Source organism: Nansenia antarctica (assembly GCF_963989245.1).
Source record: "Nansenia antarctica genome assembly, chromosome: 5".
Lineage (NCBI taxonomy): Eukaryota > Metazoa > Chordata > Actinopteri > Argentiniformes > Microstomatidae > Nansenia > Nansenia antarctica.
In genome coordinates this window covers 41,654,481-41,676,348 of record NC_137690.1, presented here as the reverse complement: position 1 = coordinate 41,676,348, position 21,868 = coordinate 41,654,481, and positions in this window count along the sequence as shown.

Below are 21,868 nucleotides of genomic sequence, written 5' to 3'. Positions count from 1 at the left end.
ATTCACTTTATTCGCTTCCTTTCAATACAGCTTATTTAATTTAGTTACAATTAGTGCTAATACCATACCACCATACCAGAACATCACAGCAGGAACAACCTATCTCAAAAAAGCGATCGTAGTCTGGAAAGCTCTCTCTTGCTTACCAATAATCGAACCTAGAGAAATCAGCTACGAATGTCCCCTCCCCTCGCAGGTTCATCACAGTATATTACATACATGTATTACTGTTAAGTGTTGTTGTGGATGTTATCCCTAGTGCCATTCTGAGGTTAGCATTGCGATGTGTTCGTCTTAACGTTTACAAACTAAAATATATGATCGCTTTTTAGTGATATGTTGCTCCTCTGATGTCCTGGAAACGAACACATAAGCACTCCGAACAGCTGTCAACGTCTTTTGTTGCTATAGGAAACCACTACTCTGTCTGCTTGCGATTGATCAGCTGTCAGCAGTGTTATTACGGGTACATTCGTAAATGCACGAACGGTCAGTTCGCTCGGACAAAACCGTGTTTTCAGTCAGAGCACCCATCTCTGAGCGCTCCCAGAGCGCAGAGCTCTGAACTTTGGAACTTTGTTAAGTTTTTATATGTTTTGATATGAGAAATTCGAACTACGTGGTCAGTTTATGAAAATAATACCTTAGAATACTAATAAATATTAAAATAATAGCCCCCTAGCGTTTGCCGCCATATTGTGACACCACCGCCCCAAAGTCCAATAAAAAATGAATAAATATTAGCATCATAAAACAGCAATTTGGCGAAATGCAACACCAACACACTTAAAAAAAACTAACAATGTTAGTTGTAATGTACAGTTCTGCAGCCTACTGTTTGTTCTGCATCGGACATGTGTGAAATTGCTGCTGTTCCGTAGCAGTCTGTTTGTATTCTCTGATCTTGTCTAAGTTTGTTCAACACTCAGAAACAGCATTTTTATTCACATTCACATTCGCTTTTCTGCTCTCTGGTAAACTAATGATAATGATATTCCAACTGCCCAGTTAAATCAAATCTATTATTTGGCATTCATTGACATGCTTTTTAAATGATATAAGACAGAATATTAGTCAACGTTAATATTCAGGGAAGAAAATAAGCCTACTTTTTTTTGATGGGGGGCGGTAAGAGACCTGGATAATGGACAGGGGGGCGCTGGCCCAAAAAAGGTTGCGAACCACTGCTCTAACGCCAGCTTCACGGCCAACAGCTCACGGTTACCCACGTCATAGTTTCTCTCCGCCGGAGAGAGACGGTGGGACAGGAAGGCGCAGGGATGGACCTTACCGTCCGTAGAGCGTTGGGAGAGGACAGCCCCCACCCCGATGTCCGAGGCATCCACCTCCACCACGAACTGCCTGGAGGGGTCCGGCTGAATGAGGATGGGCGCCGAGGTAAAGCGGGTCTTGAGGTCGAGGAAGGCCTTCTCGGCCTCGGGGGTCCATCGGAACTGACAGGAAGTGGAAGTGAGAGCAGTGAGTGGGACCGCGACACGGCTATAGTTGCGGATGAACCGCCTATAAAAATTGGCAAACCCTAAAAATCTCTGGAGCTGCTTACAGTTACTGGGAACGGGCCACTCCAGGACTGCTCTCACCTTAGCGGGGTCCATCCTCACCTGTCCATTGGAGACAATGTAACCCAGGAATGATACCGATGGGACATGGAATTCGCACTTCTCCCTCTTCACAAAAAGCCGGTTCTCGAGGAGACGCTGAAGCACCCGATGGACATGCTGGACATGGGTGACTGGGTCCCTTGAAAAAATGTAAATGTCATTGAGGTACACAAACACAAAAAGGCCTATCATGTCCCTGAGGACATCGTTGACTAAGGCCTGAAACACAGCAGGGGCATTAGTGAGGCCAAAAGGCATGACCAGGTATTCAAAATGGCCTAAAGGGGTGTTGAACCCTGTTTTCCACTCATCCCCCTCTCGTATACGAACCAGGTGGTAGGCGTTGCGGAGGTCGAGCTTCGTGAACACTGTGGCTCCCTGGAGAGAATCGAAAGCAGAGTTCATGAGGGGTAAAGGGTAAGAATTCTTGATGGTGATGTTATTAAGCCCCCTGTAATCTATGCAGGGCCGCAGAGTCTTGTCCTTTTTAACAACAAAAAAGAAACCAGCCCCCACGGGTGAGGAGGAGGGACGGATGAGGCCAGCAGCCAGGGAGTCATTGATGTAACATTCCATAGCCACCTGTTCGGGTTTTGAGATGCTGTACAGGCGGCTGCTAGGAAGGGGTGCTCCGGGCAGCAAGTCAATGGCGCAATCATAGGGCCGATGAGGGGGTAGGGAAAGGGCTAGCTGTTTACAAAAAACTTGCTGGAGGTCCTGATACTCCGGCGGAATAGAAGACAGGTCAGGGACCTCTGGTCTGGGCGCCTGGAGGGAAGCAGAGGTAGACACAGCGGACCGGAGGCAGCCGGCATGACATTCGAGGCTCCAACTATCTACCCTGGCGTGGGCCCAGTTGATGTTGGGGTTATGTCTGGCCAGCCAGGGGTGACCCAGAACAATGGGAGCATGGGGAGTGCACGTAATGAAAAAACTCACCTCCTCCTGGTGATTGCCGGACAGTAACATAGACACAGGCTCTGTCCCATCAGTGACCTTGGCGAGGAGCCTGCCATCCAAAGCGATGGCCTCTAGGGGCACGTCTAGGGGACTGGTGGAGAGACCTAACTGCTCCACCAGAGACACATCCATAAAATGACCATCAGCACCAGAGTCAATGAGGGCGGGGAACACAGTGGACTGAGCTTTAACGTGATAGTGGCGTTGAGCTGGGTCCGGGTGCGGGGAGAGGCAGAGATGGCAGAACGGCTCGTTAGGGTCCTCCCCTCTCCTGACGAGCCTGCCAGTTTAACGGCTGAGTGGGACAGGTGGAGAGGTAATGACCGAGCTCCCCACAGTAAAGGCAGCTGTTGTTCTCAAAACGCCGGCGTCGCTCTTCCTGGCTGAGACGCATCCGACCAAGCTGCATAGGTTCGAGGACAGAGGACGTCTCCTCTCTAGGAGTGACGTTGGGCTGAAAAGGGCGAGAATAATTAATTGGGTCTAGAATAGACGAAGCACGCCGGGTGACGAAGCTAACGGAGGAACGACTTCCGCGTTCCCGTCTCCGTTCTGATAGGCGATTATCCACTCTGATGGCCAGGGAGATTAACCCATCCAGGTTGGAGGATTCGGGATGTGACACCAGCTCGTCCTTGATGGTCTCAGCGAGTCCACCGGTGAACGCCGCGACGAGGACTGCGTTGTTCCACCCACTCTCAGCTGCTAGGGTGCGGAAACTAATAGCATAGTCAGCTACACTCCGAGTGCCTTGACGGAGGGCGAGGAGGCGCTTGGAAGCGTCCTGGCACCGGATCGGGTGATAGAATATTTTCCTCATCTCACCGGAGAAAGCTGCGTAGGAAGCAGTGAGCGGGTCTTGTCTCTCCCACAGCGCCGACGCCCACTCCAGAGCGGCCCCACGGAGGAGACCGATTACCAGGCAAACCCGACCCCGGTCTGTGGAGAAGGACGTAGGCTGTTGTTCCATCACTAGCTCACACTGCATGAGGAAAGAACGGCAGCAACCCTGTTTGCCGTCGTAACGATCCGGCATGGGGACCCGGGGCTCTCGGATCACTGGAGCGGGCAGGAGCTGGGGGGCGGTCGGTGTAGCGTTAGCAGCGGCGGCTACTCCCGTGCCCTGGAAACTGGTCAGAGTTGTGCTCATGTCACGGAGCCTCCCCACTATCTCCTGTAGGAGGGAGTCGTGTTTCTCCAACATGGTGTAATTACTGTTGACCATCTGACGGACTGTCTCAATGTCTGCTGGGTTCGACATGGCCAGATCGTACTGTCACGACCAGAGGGCGGAACCCAGAAGCAGACAACAGAGAACAGGTAGTGCAACAATAATAGTGATTTATTGTAGGGTAGGGGTGTCAGGGGGAGCAGGCTGGAGGTAGGTAGAACAGGCAGGGGGTCAGGCAGGTAGGCAGGTAGTCAGACAGGCAGGGGGTCAGGCAGGTAGGTAGGTAGTCGGACAGGCAGGGGGTCAGGCAGGCGGAGTGGTCGGCAGACAGGCAGGGGGTCAGGCAGGCGGAGTGGTCGGTAGACAGGCTGGGGGTCAGGCAGGCGGAGTGGTCGGCAGACAGGCAGGGGGTCAGGCAGGCGGAGTGGTCGGCAGACAGGCAGGGGGTCAGGCAGGAGGAATAGTAATAGGCAGGCAGGGGTCAGGCAGGCAGCAGGGTAGTCAGGCAGGCAGGAGGTCGGCAGGCAGGGAATCCTTGACAGGGAACAGGAAGAATAGGGTTAGGCTAGGGTAACGGGTAACGAACTAGAGTAGAGGGAACGAACACTGGAACCAACCATAAATGGCTACGATCTGGTGTTGACTGGAAGCAGGAGCAGAGCTTAAGTAGGAGCCAGACGCGGTCTTAATCGGCCACACCTGGCACCACTGATAATAATAATAATAATTCATTGAATTTATATAGCGCTTTTCCGAGGCTCAAAGACGCTGACAATATAGGGGATACGGAAAACACAAAAACAACAAGTAACATGGAACACAGAGTCAGCGAACGGGGGGGGGGGACGGGGGACGGGACGGGGGAGGTGGTTAGGGGTAGGGGAGGCTGTATGCATATCAGGGGGGTGGCAGGGTTAGGGGAGATGGGTAGGGGTAGGGGAGGTTGTATGCATATCAGCAGGGTGGCAGGGTTAGGGGAGATGGGTAGGGGTAGGGGAGGTTGTATGCGTGTCAAGGGGGGGGGCGCCGGGATGGGGGAGATGGCTAGGGGTAGGGGAGGCTGTAGGCATGGGAGAACAGGTAGGTTTTGAGGTGGGATTTAAAAGTGAGAAGTGAGGGTGAGTCTCTGAGTGGTTGGGGGAGAGAGTTCCTGAGGCGGGGTGCAGCTCGTGAAAAGGCACGGTGACCGAAGCCTTTGAGTTTTGAGGGTGGGACAGTGAGGGGAACAATGGATGAGGATCGGAGGGTACGGGTAGGGCGGTGGGGGAGAAGGAGGTCAGTCAGGTAAGGGGGGGCCAGGCTATGGAGGGCTTTGTATGTGAGGATGAGGATTTTGAATTGGATGCGTTCTTTGATGGGGAGCCAGTGGAGAGAGTGGAGGACAGGAGTGATGTGGTCACGGGAGCGGGTGTTTGAAAGGAGGCGTGCAGCAGAGTTTTGGACCATCTGGACTCTATGGAGGGAGCGGGAGGTGATGCCGGTGAGTAGGGAGTTGCAGTAGTCAAGGCGGGAGGAGATGAAGGCGTGGATGAGGGATTCAGCAGCGGACGGGGAGAGGCAGTGTCTGATTTTTGCTATGTTGCGGAGGTGGAAGTAGGAGGTCTTGACGATGGAGCTGACGTGGGGATCAAATGAGAGGGTGGGGTCCAGGATGAAGCCGAGGTTGCGAGCCAGGGGGGAAGGGGTGATGGTAGTGTCATCGATGGTGAGTGTGATGGGTCCGGTTTTATTGAGGGTGGATTTGGTGCCGATGAGGATGACTTCGGTCTTTTCACTGTTTAGTTTGAGGAAGTTGTGTGTGAGCCAGGTTTTTATTGCTGAAATGCAGTTTTCGATGTGAGTGAGGGGTGGGTTCTGGGTGGAGTTTGTGGTGATGTAGATCTGGGTGTCATCGGCGTAGCAGTGGAAGTCCAGGTTGAATTGGCGGATGATGTGACCGAGGGGGAGTGTGTAGCAGAGGAAGAGCAAGGGGCCGAGGACTGAGCCTTGTGGGACCCCCTGTGTGACAGAGGAGGAGGAGGAGGTGTGACCGGAGAGGGAGATGAACTGATGTCTGTTGGTGAGGTAGGAGGTGAGCCAGTCCAGGGCGGTGCCCTCAACACCCAGTTGGCGCAGCCTTTGAAGGAGGATGGAGTGGGACACTGTGTCGAAGGCTGCGCTCAGGTCTAGTAGAACTAGGATGTTGAGGGCACCTGAGTCTGCGGAGGTGAGGAGATCGTTGATGACTTTGACTAGGGCTGTTTCAGTGCTGTGATGTGGGCGGAAGCCAGATTGAAGGGGTTCGTATAGTTTGTTGGATTGGAGGTGTGAGTGAAGTTGGGCAGCGACAGCGCGCTCTAGGGTTTTGGAGAAGAATGGTAGGTTGGAGATGGGGCGGTAGTTGGAGAGGTTGGCTGGGTCAAGAGTGGGCTTTTTGAGAATGGGGGTGACAGCGGCAAGTTTGTAGCTTGAGGGAATGTGGCCTTGGGATAGGGACTGATTGAAGAGGGCAGTGAGGTGGGGGATGAGGGCAGGGAGGCAGGCCTTGGTCAGGGTGGTAGGGAGGGGGTCGAGGGAGCAGGTGGTTGTTTTGGAGGCGGTGATGATAGTAGTGATGAGGGAGGAGTCAACAGGGGAGAAAGTAGTGAGAGGAGTAGGGGGAGGGTAATCAGGAGGGGGGAAGATGACAGCAGGGGGGGCGGGGGTGGTGGAGTTGGAGATGGAGGCAGTCAGTGAGCTGTTGATGTGGGAGATCTTGCTGTTGAAGGCGTGGAGAAAGGAGTTGCAGAGATCAGGGGAGGAAGTTGTGTTGTTGTCCGGGGGCTGGAGTAGTGTCTTGACAGTGGAGAAGAGGGTGCGGGGGTTTCGATTGGTGGTGTTGATGAGGTTGGAGTAGTAGGCAGATTTGGCAGCTTGGAGTGCGTCACGGTAGGAGGAGATATGGTGCTTGTAGGCTTCGGCATGGACAGTGAGGTGGGTTTTGTTGTGGAGTCTTTCTAGTTGGCGGCCGGTCTGTTTCATGGTGCGTAGTTCAGGGGTGTACCAGGGGGAGGAGGTGGTGAAGGAGACAGTGATGGTTTTCAAGGGGGCCAGTGAGTCAAGGGAGTCAGAGAGAATGGAGTTGAGCATGGTGGCATAGTCTTCCGGGTTGGTGGGAGTGGAGTCAGTGGGGAGGGCAGAAGATATGGACTGAGATAGAGTGAGTGGGTTGACAGATTTTATGTTACGGAAAGAGATGGTGCGTTTGATGGGGTGGCGCAGTAGGGGCAGGGGGGCAGAGAAGAGGATGCAGTGGTGGTCAGAGAGTGGAAATGGAAGAGGTGGGGGTTGGATATGGGTAGGGAGCAGTGGAGGCTGGTGACTTCCAGAATTGAGGAGGCCAAATTTTTTTCCGCTTGCTCGCTTCACTCGCGATGGAATGTTCCCTGTTCTTCTTATCTGTCTTTGTTAAAAATTATTAATTTGTGTTTGGCGGTACTGAAGGGATTGGGACACTCTCAGGATGGTGGATGAAGCAGCTTTTATTGCCTGCACAATGGGTCATCAAATAAACAAAACAATTGGCATGAATCTCTGGTCCGCCTGCAGCAGCTATTGTCCCTTCTGCTCAGGCTCACAACATTCACCACAACATACTACAATGTAGTATGTAACATATGTGTAGTCATTGATTGTATGTAACATACAATCAATGACATGTCAAAAGCACTCAAACACTATGTCAATCAGACACACAACATACAATTCAGAACAATACTTCTAATTTCTAATATTTATCCTGCAGAATAGCACTCATACACGCGTGTGGCGGAAAAAGGTACTACACGGAGGCCAGGCCTCCTCTGCCCACCCATTTTCAGTGATTTGGCCAATCACATATTGCCATGAAAAAAATTGCATTACATTGACTTCTATGAGAAACCACTTTCCTAGGGGAGGCCTGGCCTCCGTGTAGTACCTTTTTCCGCCACACGCGTGTATGAGTAATAGAAACGGATAGGGATTCTGGCCTGTAGGTGCTTTACAATTGCAATATTGGGTTTTAGCCATGGAAAAGATTTATGAACAAAACGGAAATAATATTAATAAATAATATTAATATAAAATAAAATAAAATATGTTTTTTGTTAAATAAATAAAAAATAAAAAATATAATTATTGCTTTTTTCAATCTCTCTCTCTTCTCTCAAATTATTGGGGAGGCCAGGCCTCCTCCACCTCTATGGAGCAGCCTCCACTGGTAGGGAGGCAGAGCAGACAAGGTCGAGTGTGTGGCCTTTTACATGGGTGGGGAAGTTGATGTGCTGGGTGAGGTGGAAACAATCAAGGAGAGAGAGGAAGTCAGAGGTGAGGTTGGAGTTGGGTTTGTCGACATGGATATTAAAGTCACCGGTGAGTAAGAGACGGGTAGAAAGGGAAGAGGCGATGGTGAGGAGTTCAGAGAGATCAGAAAGAAAAGAGGGGTGTGGCTTCGGTGGGCGGTAGAGTAGGAGTGCAGTTATGGAGTTGGGGAGTATAAAAGGCAAGGTATTCAAAGGATGACATGGGTGGGAGGTTGAGGTCCAGTATAGTGACAGTTAGGGAGTGTTTGTGGAGAGCAGCGAGACCACCCCCTCGCTTAGAGAGGCGGGGTTTAGCGATGTAGGTGTAATTAGGGGGGGTGGCCTGGTTGAGTGAGTAGTAGTCCGAGGGTTGTTGCCAGGTTTCAGTGAGGAGAAGTATGTCCAGGTTGTTGTCCAGTATCAGTTCAGATATGACAGGGGATTTGTTGGAGAGAGAGCGAGCGAGTGTTCAACAGTGAAAGGGAGATGGATGGGGGAGCAGGGGGGAGAGAGCGGAGGTTTGAGGGGTCAGCGGTGCGGTGTGTGGTAATGACAGGTGAGCAAGAATTAGTCCAGAATGAGGGGATGTTTGTGCCTTCAGGGTGGTGTAGAGTCCGGTGTCGATGTTGCTGGGAGCCTCGATGGATGTAGCGGCGGCGGCGGAGAATGCTGCCTTGGTGGCGGCGGTGGCAGCAGCAGCAGTGAGGCGATGGTTGTGGTTCAGTGAGTGGAGGTCAGTGGCAGTATAGGTGAGACGAGAGAAGGGCAGGGGGAGGTGGGGGGTAGGTGAGATGGCCGGGAGTCTAGGGCAAAACGATAGGAGCAGCAGGAGGGTGAAACCAAGTTGAAGATGAAACCAGAGTACAGGTGGGAGTAGGTCAGTGGATAGGTTGGGAGTGACTAGTAGTTGGTGGGCGGTGAGTTGTGTAAACATGGCAGTGAACCAGAGTGACAGCGTGGTGTTGTTGTTGTTGTCATATGTATTGCTAGCTTGGGACTGAACCCGCGCGGCCGGCCAGCCTAGCCGTGCCATGCCAGCAACCAAATCCCGCAGTAGTGAGTGAAGGTTGGGAAGGACTGACACTCACCTGAGGAGATGGCAACCCCCAAACCGGGGAGGGAGTGATGGCTACCTCCCAGGACGAGGGTAGTAGCACAGCACGGCCAGGCTAGCGATGTCTGAGAGCGGCGCGCAGCGGGTCGGTCGGCAACACAGAGCCGGGGGACAGGAACGATGGTGTCAAGAAGTGTGAATCCAGTGGGAGTTAGTGGTCCAGTGATGGGGTTAGTGGTGGCGGTGAATACTGTAGTCCGGTAGTGGAGGCAGTGAGAGGCGGGAGATGGCGGGGGGGAAAGCAGCGGAGGTCGGTGAAAAAAAGTAATAAAATAAAGTGAAAAAATACTTGGAAAAGAAAATAAGGAAAATAAAAAACGGAGACTTTTGGGGGAAGATGGGCACACAAAACAAGGTAGACGTTGAAAACAAGAAACTATAGACACTTTAGGACAGGACACAAAAAGACAGGACAAGGAAACAGAAGCGGCAGTCACAGCGCGGACACCAGCGCTGCTCTGAACCCGGAAAAGCAGCTACGGCAAACGCAACAGGACAAAAGATGTGCCACACTTTAACTCATGATAGACGGCTGATGAGCCAGGGGCGGAGCTGTGACAGATATGGGCTTCTAAGTTGTTGTTTTTTAAGCTTTGGTTAAAGACGTAAATGTGGTTTTGCCTTGTCCCCAGTGTTGTTCATTCAACTTCAATCTAAACATTTACTAATAAAAACATACTTACTAATTTCCAAATATGTTATTATTATTTAATTTTCCTGAGCAATATCTATTGAATCAAATATAATTTGTATCTTTTTTTTCTTCAATTTTGTACAAACAATTAAGGTTGTATGTTTGTCCCTGCGGTCACTGTCCACCCTGTTGAGGTGTGTTAATGTCCCTTTAAAAAACAAAACATATTTCTCAATCACATCACTCTCATCAGGTGACATCACATCAGTGGAGGGAAATCAAATGTGGTAAGCTGTGTGATTTTCTACCTCTTTTATCATCTGATTTTTATGTTGTTATCAAGTGAGTTTAACGTGCTTGACCATAACGTGTCCACCCTGTTAGGCCTAAATATTGAGGAGATAAATCAAATTGAATAATAATTTAAAAAAGTGTTTAGTGCAAATTAGATTCCTCATCAAGTATTCATGGTCATGCTAGGCATTATGCTAACACAGGCTGGCTAAAGGCTAACTTTAACTCAAAATGTCCACCCTGTTAGCCCTATTCAACTAACAGAGGGTATTCTAAATAAAATACAATTTAGGTGCCTGAGCTTGACCACTATGTTTTTCAGCAAGTTAGATATGTCCTTTATATAATAGAACATTAAAATATAGGTAAATCAACAATTTATTTTTCTCAAGTTATGAAGTCCAAATGGCACCATATAAAAAAAATTACCCATCAATACGATGTAGCTGATGTTTCAAACAAGGTTTAGATGGCTGAATATTAGCAAAAAATATGTGTTTGTCATTACCCACAGCAACGCATCTTCATTTTGTGATTTCAGAACAAAAAGAAAAGGAAGTTCCTGAAGAAACATCATGGGCATGCAAAGTTGAACGATGTTTTGGACGATAGATATCTTTTCTGGGTAGATGAAACAACGTGAGACAGATTTATAGTATCAACAATGTTAGTTACATAGGCTACATGTTCTTCAATTGTCAGATGTTCTATCATTAAACGTCACAGGACAAAAGTCCCAAACATTAACGTTTTAAGTGTATGCATTTATGTCGTTAACTTGACGTTACCCAAGCGGATGGTTGTTCACAGTGTGGCAAATGATAACACGCAATAGAATCCCAAAGAAGATAAGAAAAGAAACCTGGATTTCCTAGACGGATCGGTCAGCGTCCACAGCCACCCCACCCTGGCTCATCACACCTGCCCGGGAGCTGGCCTCAACTTATCACTTCCCCAGGTGGAGTGTGAAATGTGATAGTGTCTAAACTCTGCACTCTATACATATCCACATAGGACATGAACCGTAACCCACCAAGCTTAAGCCTAGTAGGCATAATGATGTCTATGGAGATGTCATTACTGTGGCATATGTGACAGGGTTTGATGAAAATGTCCGCAAGTCTGGCAATGTCTTTTTAATTTTTTTTCCAGATTATGAAAGGGTAGATTGTAAGCTTTCAAATGATGTCATACATTGAAACCAGAAACAAGTTGAATAAGTCATGCATATTTGAATGTTGATACCCCCCAAATCACCGAACCAAGAAATCTGGTCTCAATGTATTCACAGCCTTTTTTCACAGGTAGGTAATGGGTGGGAACAATAGCTAGTTAACTCCACCCCCCAACCACTCCCTCAAGATAACCACTCCCCCATTACACTACCTGTCATTATCTACCTGTCATCTGTCAGTGGGTTGTCAGCTAACCCTCAGGAAACAAACTTGCAGGGCTGACATGTTAAAATGGCTAAATAATAATAATAATAATAGTTCAAGATTCATGATTTTTTATTGCCATGTGGCTTCAGTTTCAGTCGACATTGCAGCAGCAAGAGAAAACAACATTTAAAAAATGAGGCAAGATACAATTGAGCAATATAATAATAGAATGGTAAAAAAAAAAAAATGTTGTGTCCATGTGTATGCATTTATCATTATAGTCCAGGGATGGCCAACCAGTCAGAGACTAAGAGCCCCCCAAAATGATTGGTGTACCACAAAGAGCCACATGTGGGCTCACAAAAGCACTCCCTCTCACTCACACACACACATACACACACACACACACACACACACACGCAATCAATCAATTTCCAATAGGCTACGAGATGAGTGGCGTAATTTCATCAAAAGCGAAGTTATGGCAAGGTACCGAGTGGGGTGGTGGATTTTTTTTTAAAATCAATTATGCAATACTGAATTTTGGCGAGTTGTTTCTATACAATTCTTCTTCGGCGTATGGGTTGTTGTTTTCCTCTCCACTCCACCAGACTCGGGGCCGAGGGGCTACCCTTTTACCTGGTTTGAGGGGCTCACCCGGGCTATATTCTGGACACCCCTCCAGATGCCACGTCATCGTCTCGTCATCTAATACCGACAGACCATGCATCCCGTTGGGTGGGTGGTACTGGTCTAGTGGATAGTGGTGGTCTAGTGGATAGTGAGTTGGACTTGTGATCGGAAGGTTGTGAGTTCAAATCCCGCCTGAAGCCACACCACTACTAGTGTGCCCTTGGGTAAGGCACTTAGCCCTCAGTTACTCCAGGGGGAATGTCCCTGTAATTCGTAATTGTAAGTCGCTTTGGATAAAAGCGTCTGCTAAATGGCAAAATTATTAAATTAAAATTAAAATTGGTACACCGGGCAATCCAGGATAACATGGTGTGCGGTTTGGTCCTCTGCGCCACACTCGCATGACGCATTTGGGGCCAAACCCCATCTATGCATTGATGAGTGGAAACGCCCGACGCCGGTCCGGAGACGATTGAGCCTCACCCAGGATAGCCTTGGCAAGTCCATCCCGAGGGGCTCAGGGCCGGCGACTGGGATGTGGTCGGAGTTTGGAGGTGTTTGCCTCCCACTCCGTGCGCCACATATAATCCGCCCATCCTGCCACACTGATGTCAAGATCTCTGCATTGCTGCCTGAGATCATGTGCGGCAGGCACAAATGGGTGTCTCGACTTGAGACGCCGGGAGGGCTCCGCTGTTATAGTGAGCCGATCATGGAGCAGATGGTTATTAAGCTCCACGGCCCGGCAGGCAAGATGTGCTGTGGCTCCCATGCGGCGGAGGCCTGCGGGCTGGATGCCTGCTAGGATGGGAAGGTTGTCCACGGGGGTAGGACGCAGGCATCCTGTCACAATGTGCAAGGCTTCATTTATAGGCGAGTCGATGAGGCAGGTGTGGGCACTGCGACACCATACTGGGGCGCAGTATTCACTAGTTGAATAAACGAGGGCTAGGGCTGCCGTGCGCAAGGTCCTTGCGTCGGCGCCGAAGCCCGAGCCAACCAGTCACCTCATCAATGCCACACGAGCTGTTAGCTTCTTGCGCAGTGACTCGAGGTGCCGGCGAAACGTGAGCGTCCTGTCCAATGTCACGCCGAGATAGACTGGCTCAGCGGAACATGGCAGGGGAGTTCCATCTAGGTGTACTCTAAGCTCACGTTTAGCTCACCTGTTGTTAAGGTGGAACGCAGCCGACACCGTCTTTGCCTCGCTAAGCTTCAATCTCCATTTCCGGAAGTATGCCACTAGTGTCTGCATGTCCTGGCTCAGAATCCCCTCCACAGACTGCCAATTTCCAGCAGAGTACACCACTGCGAGGTCGTCTGCGTAGGCGTACTTCGGCGAGAGTGTGTTGGGCAGGTCATAGGTGTAGATATTATAGAGGAGAAGGGCCAGGACCGATCCCTGAGGGACGCCGTTCTTAAGGCGTCGAAGCCTGCTTAGCTGTCCGCAACCGGTGGTGAGGATAAAGCTGCGGTTACGGATGAGCTCCATGATCATTCTGACCATGTGCCTGTCCGGCAGCAGGCGGAGCAGCTTGCAGGTGAGGCCGCGATGCCATACGGTATCGTAGGCAGCCGTCAGGTTTATAAAGACGGCCCCGGCCTTCTTTTTTGCCGAAAAGCAATCCTCGATGTCTTGAGTCATAAGGGTGACTTGATTTACGGTCGACCTCCCACGTGGAACCCGGCCTGCTCACGTGGGAGCAATTGGTCGACAATTGGTTCGATGCGGGCGTAGATGAGAGGATCTTGAAGGGGATGCATAATAGAGAGATGGGACGGTAACTCTCAGGGTCCCCTTCAGGCTTGTTTAGGGATCGCAACAACTAGGGCTCTTCGCCAGATTTTGGGGATCTTGAGTTGGCGCAAACAGGAAGTGAGGAACACTCTCAGCCAGGACTTCAAGGCGGGTGCGGCATGTACATATACAATTGACATACAGTATGTGACATTAAGGTTAAGAATGAAGGAGACAACAACAGTATGTAGGTAGTAATCTACAGTACATCTTTCCTAGCAGGTGGACCTGGTTCAATCTCATTAAAAACAAAACAAAACATTACAGATTCAGTTATTCTCAACTCTAAATTAACTGCACTGTTAAAACACTAGTATTATAAGACCTCACCTGTGTCCCTGTACTTGCCTCTGCTGCCCTTATACCGAAAAAGGTCCTTATGTCCATTTGACTTTTTTTCTCTGGCATATTTGTGTTACCAGCTCACCTATTAAAAGTGAGACGATTGACAATATCAAAAACATGCATGCACACATATAACTTACTCAGGGGCGCACTAGTTGGGGGAAAAGTGGACCTGACTACCCAGGGCCCCAGCAGGGAGAGGGCCCTTGAAAATCCTGGAATTAAAGTTTTGTTTGTAATGTTCTTTATTTTGAATGAATTAGTGTCATAACTTATTTAAGTTTGTTGATTACATCAATTGAGAGAATGAACTTTGTGCCACAGTTCTCCCCAAATATTGGAAGATCTGTGAGACAGAGAGAGTCCTCTTTGGCGCAAAATGGTTTAGTCCAGGGGTGGCCAACCTGCGGCTCACAAGCTCTTTGCCTGTCTGTGTGCGACTCTTCAATCCATTCATTAAAAGTGTGTGGCTCTCTCTCTGTGTCTCGACAGGCAACGTTTTGGTATGGCAATTTATGGCACTCACCATACCTGGCTTTTCCCCCAGAAAATTCAATGTGACACATTTTGTAATTTTTTCTGATTTTATCCACTCTACACAACGGTAACTCAAAATCCTCCCGGTTCCATCTCACTCCACCAGCCAGTCGCTGTAGTGGAGCAGGACATTAGAGCTTTCTGCTCTGGCTAGTAGCCTTAACAGTTCCTCAATAAACAGAGTAACGTTAATGTTAAAACCTTGTCTATGATCCTCGTTAATTCAGGTGGGTTAAACAAACTGTATAAACAGCATAATACTGTTTGTTCAAATGTAACATATTAATGAACAAGGCCATGCCATGTTGTGTTAATACAAACATGTTCTAATATGTTATTTTGAAAGTGAAAAAAGCGACCTAACGTCACCCGCGATTGTGAAGCGAACGTTAAAGGGTTCGACGGCTAGTTTAAGTATGTCAACTATGTCTCTATTCTCAATCATTTCTGTAATAATTGCACCAAATTGAGGCCAGTAACAATAACTTGTGTGTCAGTAAGTTATATGTGTGTGCAAGCATGTTTTTGATATTGTCAATCGTCTGACTTTTAATAGGTGAAGGAAAATAGGAAAATGGACTTAACAAAAAAAAGGAGAATGGACATAAGGACCTTTGTTGGTATAAGGGCAGCAGAGACAAGTACAGGGACACAGGTGAGGTCTTACAATACTAGTGTTTTTAACAGTGCAGTTAATTTAGAGTTGAGAATAGTTACATCTGTAATGTTTTGTTTTGTTTTTAATGAGATTGAACCAGGTCCACCTGCTAGGAAAGATGTAGATTACTACCTACATTCTGTAGTTGTCTCCTTCATTCTTTACCTTAATGTCATATATGGTACCGACTCAGTACCTTGCCATAACTTGGCTTTTGCTGAAATTACACCACTGGTCTCATAGCCTATTGGAAATTGCTCTCCTATTTAAGAATACATGTTATATATGTAATGGATCAAAAGAGGAAGGGGGCCCACAGAGATTGTTAATGTATAGGGCCCAGAATTTTGTCACACACTTACTCACACACAAGTTGGTGTTACTGGCCCCAATTTGGTACAATTATTACGGAAATTATTGAGAATAGAGACATGGTTGACACAGGTAAACTTGCTGTTAACTGGTTATAACTAGCTGTACTGTAGTGGATTTCTCTTGTTGGTTATGAATCAAAGAACAATTCTGAGGTTAAGACTATTTATTTAAAGTACAAAAGTATACAGATATCAGAGCTGGATTCTGGTCTGGTAGAGAAGAGAGAGAGAGAGAGAGAGAGAGAGAGAGAGAGAGAGAGAGAGAGAGAGAGAGAGAGAGAGAGAGAGAGAGAGAGAGAGAGAGAGAATGAGAAGAGAGAGAGAGAGCCCCCTGGGCTCACACCCTGATTTTTTATTTTTATTTTTTTATTTAACCTTTATTTAACCAGGCAAACATGTAAGAACAAATTCTTATTTACAAATGCAGCCTGACCAAAAAGCTATGGCTCTTTGGGGGGGGGGAAGCTAGAAATAAAACAAGGTTAAATAATTTACAACAATAAAACACTGGCAAATACAGATGCATTAAAATACTAACAGTCAGAGAGAGGGGAGAGAGACGGAGGAGGTAGGGGTGAGGAAGAGCGGAGGTGAGGGATAGCGGGGGTAGTGGAGCAGGGGTACTTAAAATGAGGCAGTGATGGGTTATGGGATGGGTGAGAGACGGTGATCAGCAGGTGCATTGATCGACTATGGTTCGATGCAGGATTTGTTTGAAAGCAGTGAGTGAGGTGAGGGCGGTGAGTTTGAGGGTGTTCTGTAAGGTGTTCCAGTCGTGTGCTGCAGCGAACCGGAAAGCGCTGCGACCGACAACGGTACGGGCTTTGGGGATGGTGAGTCGGACAAGATCACTGGATCTTAGAACGATGACGGGGCGGTGAGAGAGGTGCAGAAGGGATGAGAGGTAGAAAGGTGTTTTGCAAAGTATGGTTCTGTAGATAAGATGAAGCCAGTGACAGAGCCGTCTGCTGTGAAGAGATGTCCAGTCTACAAGGGTGTACAGATCACAGTGGTGAGTTGTGAAAGGCGCACCAGTGGCAAAACGAATGGCGAAGTGATGGAGTGTGTCGAGTTTCCTGAGGGCAGACTGAGATGCCATCCTATAGATGGTATCGCCATAGTCGAATATGGGCAGGATGGTCATCTTGACAAGGGTATGTTTGGCTGCACGGGTGAAGGAGGCCTTGTTCCGGTATAAAAAGCTTAGGCGAGCTTTGACTTTTGTCTGCAGGTGCTTTATGTGGGTGGTGAAGGAAAGGGATGAGTCCAGCCAAAGGCCAAGGTATTTGTAACAAGAGACAAACTCCAGCTCGGAACCGTCAACACAGAAGATCTTAGGGGGGCTGCTGACACGAGGTCTCCGGTCGAAAAGAATGCACTTTGTTTTTTTGGTGTTGAGGAGAAGATGGAGGCGATGAAAAGACTGCTCAATGGAGGTGAGGCTGAGTTGTAGAGTGGAAGCCGCAGAGGGGAGTGAAGGGCCTGCACAATACAAGATGGTGTTGTCAGCATAAAGATGGATCTGGGATTTGCCAGCATCTTTTGCTAAATCATTGATGTAGATTGAGAACAACGTTGGTCCCAAGATGGAGCCTTGAGGCACCCCTTTAGAGATGGTGAGATGGTCTGACAAGATATTTTCAGTCTTCACTTGCTGAACTCGGTCAGTTAGATAGCTGGCAAACCAGTTGCAAGAGTTTGTTGAGAGACCAATGTTGGAGAGCCTCTGTAGAAGGATGGAATGGATGACAGAATCAAAGGCCTTAGCTAGGTCAATAAAGGCAGCGATGCAGACCTGCTTGGAGTCCAAGGAAGTGAGAATGTCATCCATAACTTTCAAGGTAGCTGTGATGCACCCGTGGCCAGGCCGGGAACCCAGACTGCATGTTGGACAGGATGTTGTTTGAGGCCATGAAGTGGCTGAGCTGTTTGAGAGCCAGCTTCTCCAGGACCTTGGCCAGGCACGGCAAGATGGAGATGGGCCTGTAGCAGTTGGGGTCGGAGCTAGAGACACCTTTAAAGAGGGGAAAGACCAGCGCGGATTTCCAGTCAGGAGGAAAGACAGACAGCTCAAAAGACATGTTGAATAGCCGTGTGATGGGAGCGGAAATGACAGGTGCAGCAGCTTTCAAAAACATGGGTTCGAGCCCATCAAGGCCAGCAGACTTGTTTGAGTCTAGCTTGGTTAGCTCCTCTAAAACCTCTGAGGTCAAGACAGGTTTAAATGAGAAAGCGTCACAGCTGGAAGGAGGAGGAGAATGTGATGAAGCAGCAATGGGGGGAGTAGCTGAGAATACATAGGCCAAGTTGACAAAGTGATGATTAAAAAGCGAAGCCATGTGAGACAACAGTGTCACCAAAGGTCATTGCACTAGGAAGATGAGGGGAAGTGAGTTTGTTTTCCATGGCTTTGACCGTTTTCCAAAACATCTTGGCATCAGAGCCACAGGATGCAAATGTGTCCAAGAAGTAACTGGTTTTGGCTTTTCTGACAGCCTGAGTGCTTTTATTTCTACACTGCCTAAAGGCAAGCCAGTCAGCAGGAGACTGGGTGGAACGAGCTTTCCGCCATAAGGTGTTTTTCTGGCAGATCAACTCAGCCAAGTCATGGGAAAACCAGGGGCTGAAGCGATCCTTTATCCGTGATTTTATGAGTGGGGCGTGTTTGTTGATGATCTGATTAAAAGTCATCTTAAAATAGGACCAGGTGTCATCCACAGTGGAGACTGAATTAATTCGGTCCCAGTTTTCTGCTGCAACATCGTGGAGAAAGGCCCCCAGCTCAAACTTCTTCAGAGAGCGCTTGGTTACGATCACTGATGGTCGCTTGATTGAGGAGCCAGAGCGTATGCATGCAATGGCACAGTGATCACTCAGATCTTGACTGAAGACACCAGATTTATAATTAGAAGGGGCATTCGTAAGGATGACATCAATCAGCGTGGCAGATGAAGGGGATTTCTGATTGTGTCTGGTGGGCTCAGATATGATTTGGGAAAGGTTCAGAGCATCGAATTGCTGCGTGACTACGTCTGGGGGGTTGAACATGTCCCAGTTGAGATCACCCAGGAGGACAAACTCCTCACCCAGGAGGAAATGTGTGGGGCCAGGAGTACACCAAGTGCAGTTAGGGTGCAAGCTGGGGCAGAGGGTGGTCTGTAGCAGACAGCGACAGAGAGAATGAAATTGGAAGACAGTTTGATCCTTAACACTAGCAGTTGAAATTGTTTGGGGACAGACTTGGAAATTAAGATAGAACATTGCAGGTGGTCTTTAACAAACAAAACTACACCACCACCTTTGGTGGCTCTGTCCTGGCGAAAAATGTTGTAACCTGGTATGGAGATGTCTAGATTGAAAACACTGTTCTTAAGCCATGATTCAGAAATAGCTAGAACATCAGGAGTGGCAGTGTGTGCCCAGGACTTTAGCAGGTCTAGTTTGGGTAACAGGCTACGGATGTTAATGTGTAGAAAGCCCATAGACTTGCGATCACAAAAATCATTGAATGACAGGTCAGAGACGGCATGATCAACAATAGCTGGGCCTGGATTGGGATGTACATTACCAGAGATGAAAAGGATGAGGATAATCAAAATGTGACTAAGTATGGAGCCATAGCATTGCTTAAGATGATTGTTATTTTTCATGGAGGGTTTGGCATGGATTGGGAGAGGAGGGTCAATAAATTGCTGCAACAGTATGAAGGAATACAATGGAGAGCATAGCACAGACAGACTAGGAAGACATGTATTCTTTGTAATCCAGAAAGTGGAGACATCTCTGGATTTATATTTATAAACAATAGTATGTAAATACAGTTACAAACAATGGTCCTATCACAGTCACTGCATAGATGCTTGAGGTGTGAAAAGTAGGAGACCCCACAATGTCAAAAGGCAAATAATACATGTCCATACTATACAATTCATGTATGTGTGTGTGTGTGTTCAAGTAAAATATACTACATATTCCCCCCTCGGAACACCCAGAGGGAGTTCCGAAATTAAAACGACCACAACAACAACAACAAAAACAAAAACCCACAAACTGCAGATAAGAAACCCAAAAAAACACAAATACCAACACACAACACAACAAACACAATAACGCAGACCAACCCAGCACCAGTACCAGCAACCAAAGATATCAAACAAACCAAATATAAAACAATCAACAATAAAAAAGAATCCTAAAAATAACAATCAAAATTAATCTAAACACAGTACATCATATACGTTTCAACACAAAAACTTCCAACGACCGCCGTCTTCTTGGTTTTTGAATCTTCAGGGTCAGAGGTTCCTAGCACTTGAACCCAGTTGGAGAACAACCTTTACCGCTGTTTCAGAATGATAACCTTTCCATAGTCAGGAGCTTTTTCTCCGTTGCGCTAGGAACATAACTTCTCTCCTATCTTTGCATAACTATCACATCACTTCTCAACTGACATCAATCATACGGTATAGAAATAAACAAACAGTACACAAATAATCACATTCAGTTATCATAACACATAATTCCCCAACAGTAAGCACAGGACAAAGTCAATGCATTAATGCATAGATCTTCACCTCAGATGAGGACTAGTCTTCTGAAAAGTTCATCAACGTGGACTGAGTGACTGATTTTCCTAAAACAGTCAATGAGGCCCTGTCTCCTAAGAAAGTCAAAAATCATGTCTGCTATAATAGGTGCTCCTATTCTAGCAAAATAAGTGTCCCATGCCCCTAAGACCGTTTCCAGCCATGCTATTATCTGCTGTCCATTCCCGTCGTTCCCTTTGATCTGCTGCTTCACTACCCTATGCGTAGTCTTTAATCTCTTCCTAACTGGTCGTCGTCTGTCAGTGTCATTCAGGTTCAGGCAGTCGTCTGGTCCCCTCCCATGCTGATCAAGGTCTGGGGAGTCGCCCTCAGCATCATCTGAAGCATGATGCAGGCACTCACCAGCATCCTCAGTAGCACAGGTGTCCAAGCTTTGGACACTCCCAGGCTGGACCTCCAGACTGTCAACACTCTCTGCTTCGTTGGTTTCTGGTTCATTGGCATCTGGACAGCTTTCCACTGTCACCTTGGTTTCAGGTCTTGCCGGTAATGTCACTGGCTGTAACTCTGGCATTGCCACTGGCTCTTCCACTGGCATTGCCACTGGCTCTGGCAACACCACAGCATCTCGTCGTAGCTCCTCCTTCTCAGGTTCCCTGGGAACCTCGGCACCTGTTGGCACAACATCCTGCCTAACCTGTACATCCACCCCCCTGTCCACCACTCATGGCCCAATTGGGGTAGGGATATGCCCAGACACCACTGGTGTACCCACTCTGATGTTGTTCCTCCAACAGACCCCACATCGACCTAAAGCATGGTCAATATGTTCCATCAAATATGGACTCCAAAACCCATATTCCTTGGTGATCTTACGTCTTACCTCCCCCCTAGCTACATGTGCTATCCCATGAGCTTCCCGTATTAACATGCCTAATAAATCTGAGGGTGCTACAACCAACCCCTCATGATTCCTCCATAGACCTGTGTCATCCTGACTTGCCCCCCTTGCTAGCCAAACGTTCTTGTCTAACGTAGTTGCCCCACCCTGTAACATCAATAAATCCTCAAGTGTGACCATGCCCTGTAATTGTACTTCATGTGTAACCAGAAGAACTTTACCTGCTTTGTCTGCTCCTGTGATAGCTTTGGCTGCATCATCTGCAGCCCTGTTACCCTGTGTGACATGTGATGAGTCAGACTTGTAAGCGGCACACTTAACTATGGCTAACTCCTTTGGTTTCATCATGGCTTGTAACAGCTTCATGATTTGTGCGTAGTGCTGTATAGGCGAACCATCAGTTTTCTTAAAACCCCGCCCCTTCCATACAGCTCCATTGTAATGACACACATTATGTGCATAAGCAGAGTCGGTGTACACTGTTACTCTCCGTCCGGTTCCCAAGTTGCATGCTTCTGTGAGGGCAATTAATTCAGCCAACTGAGCTGAGCAAGGCTGAGGAACTACCTCAGCTTGTTCCACAATATACCTAGAATT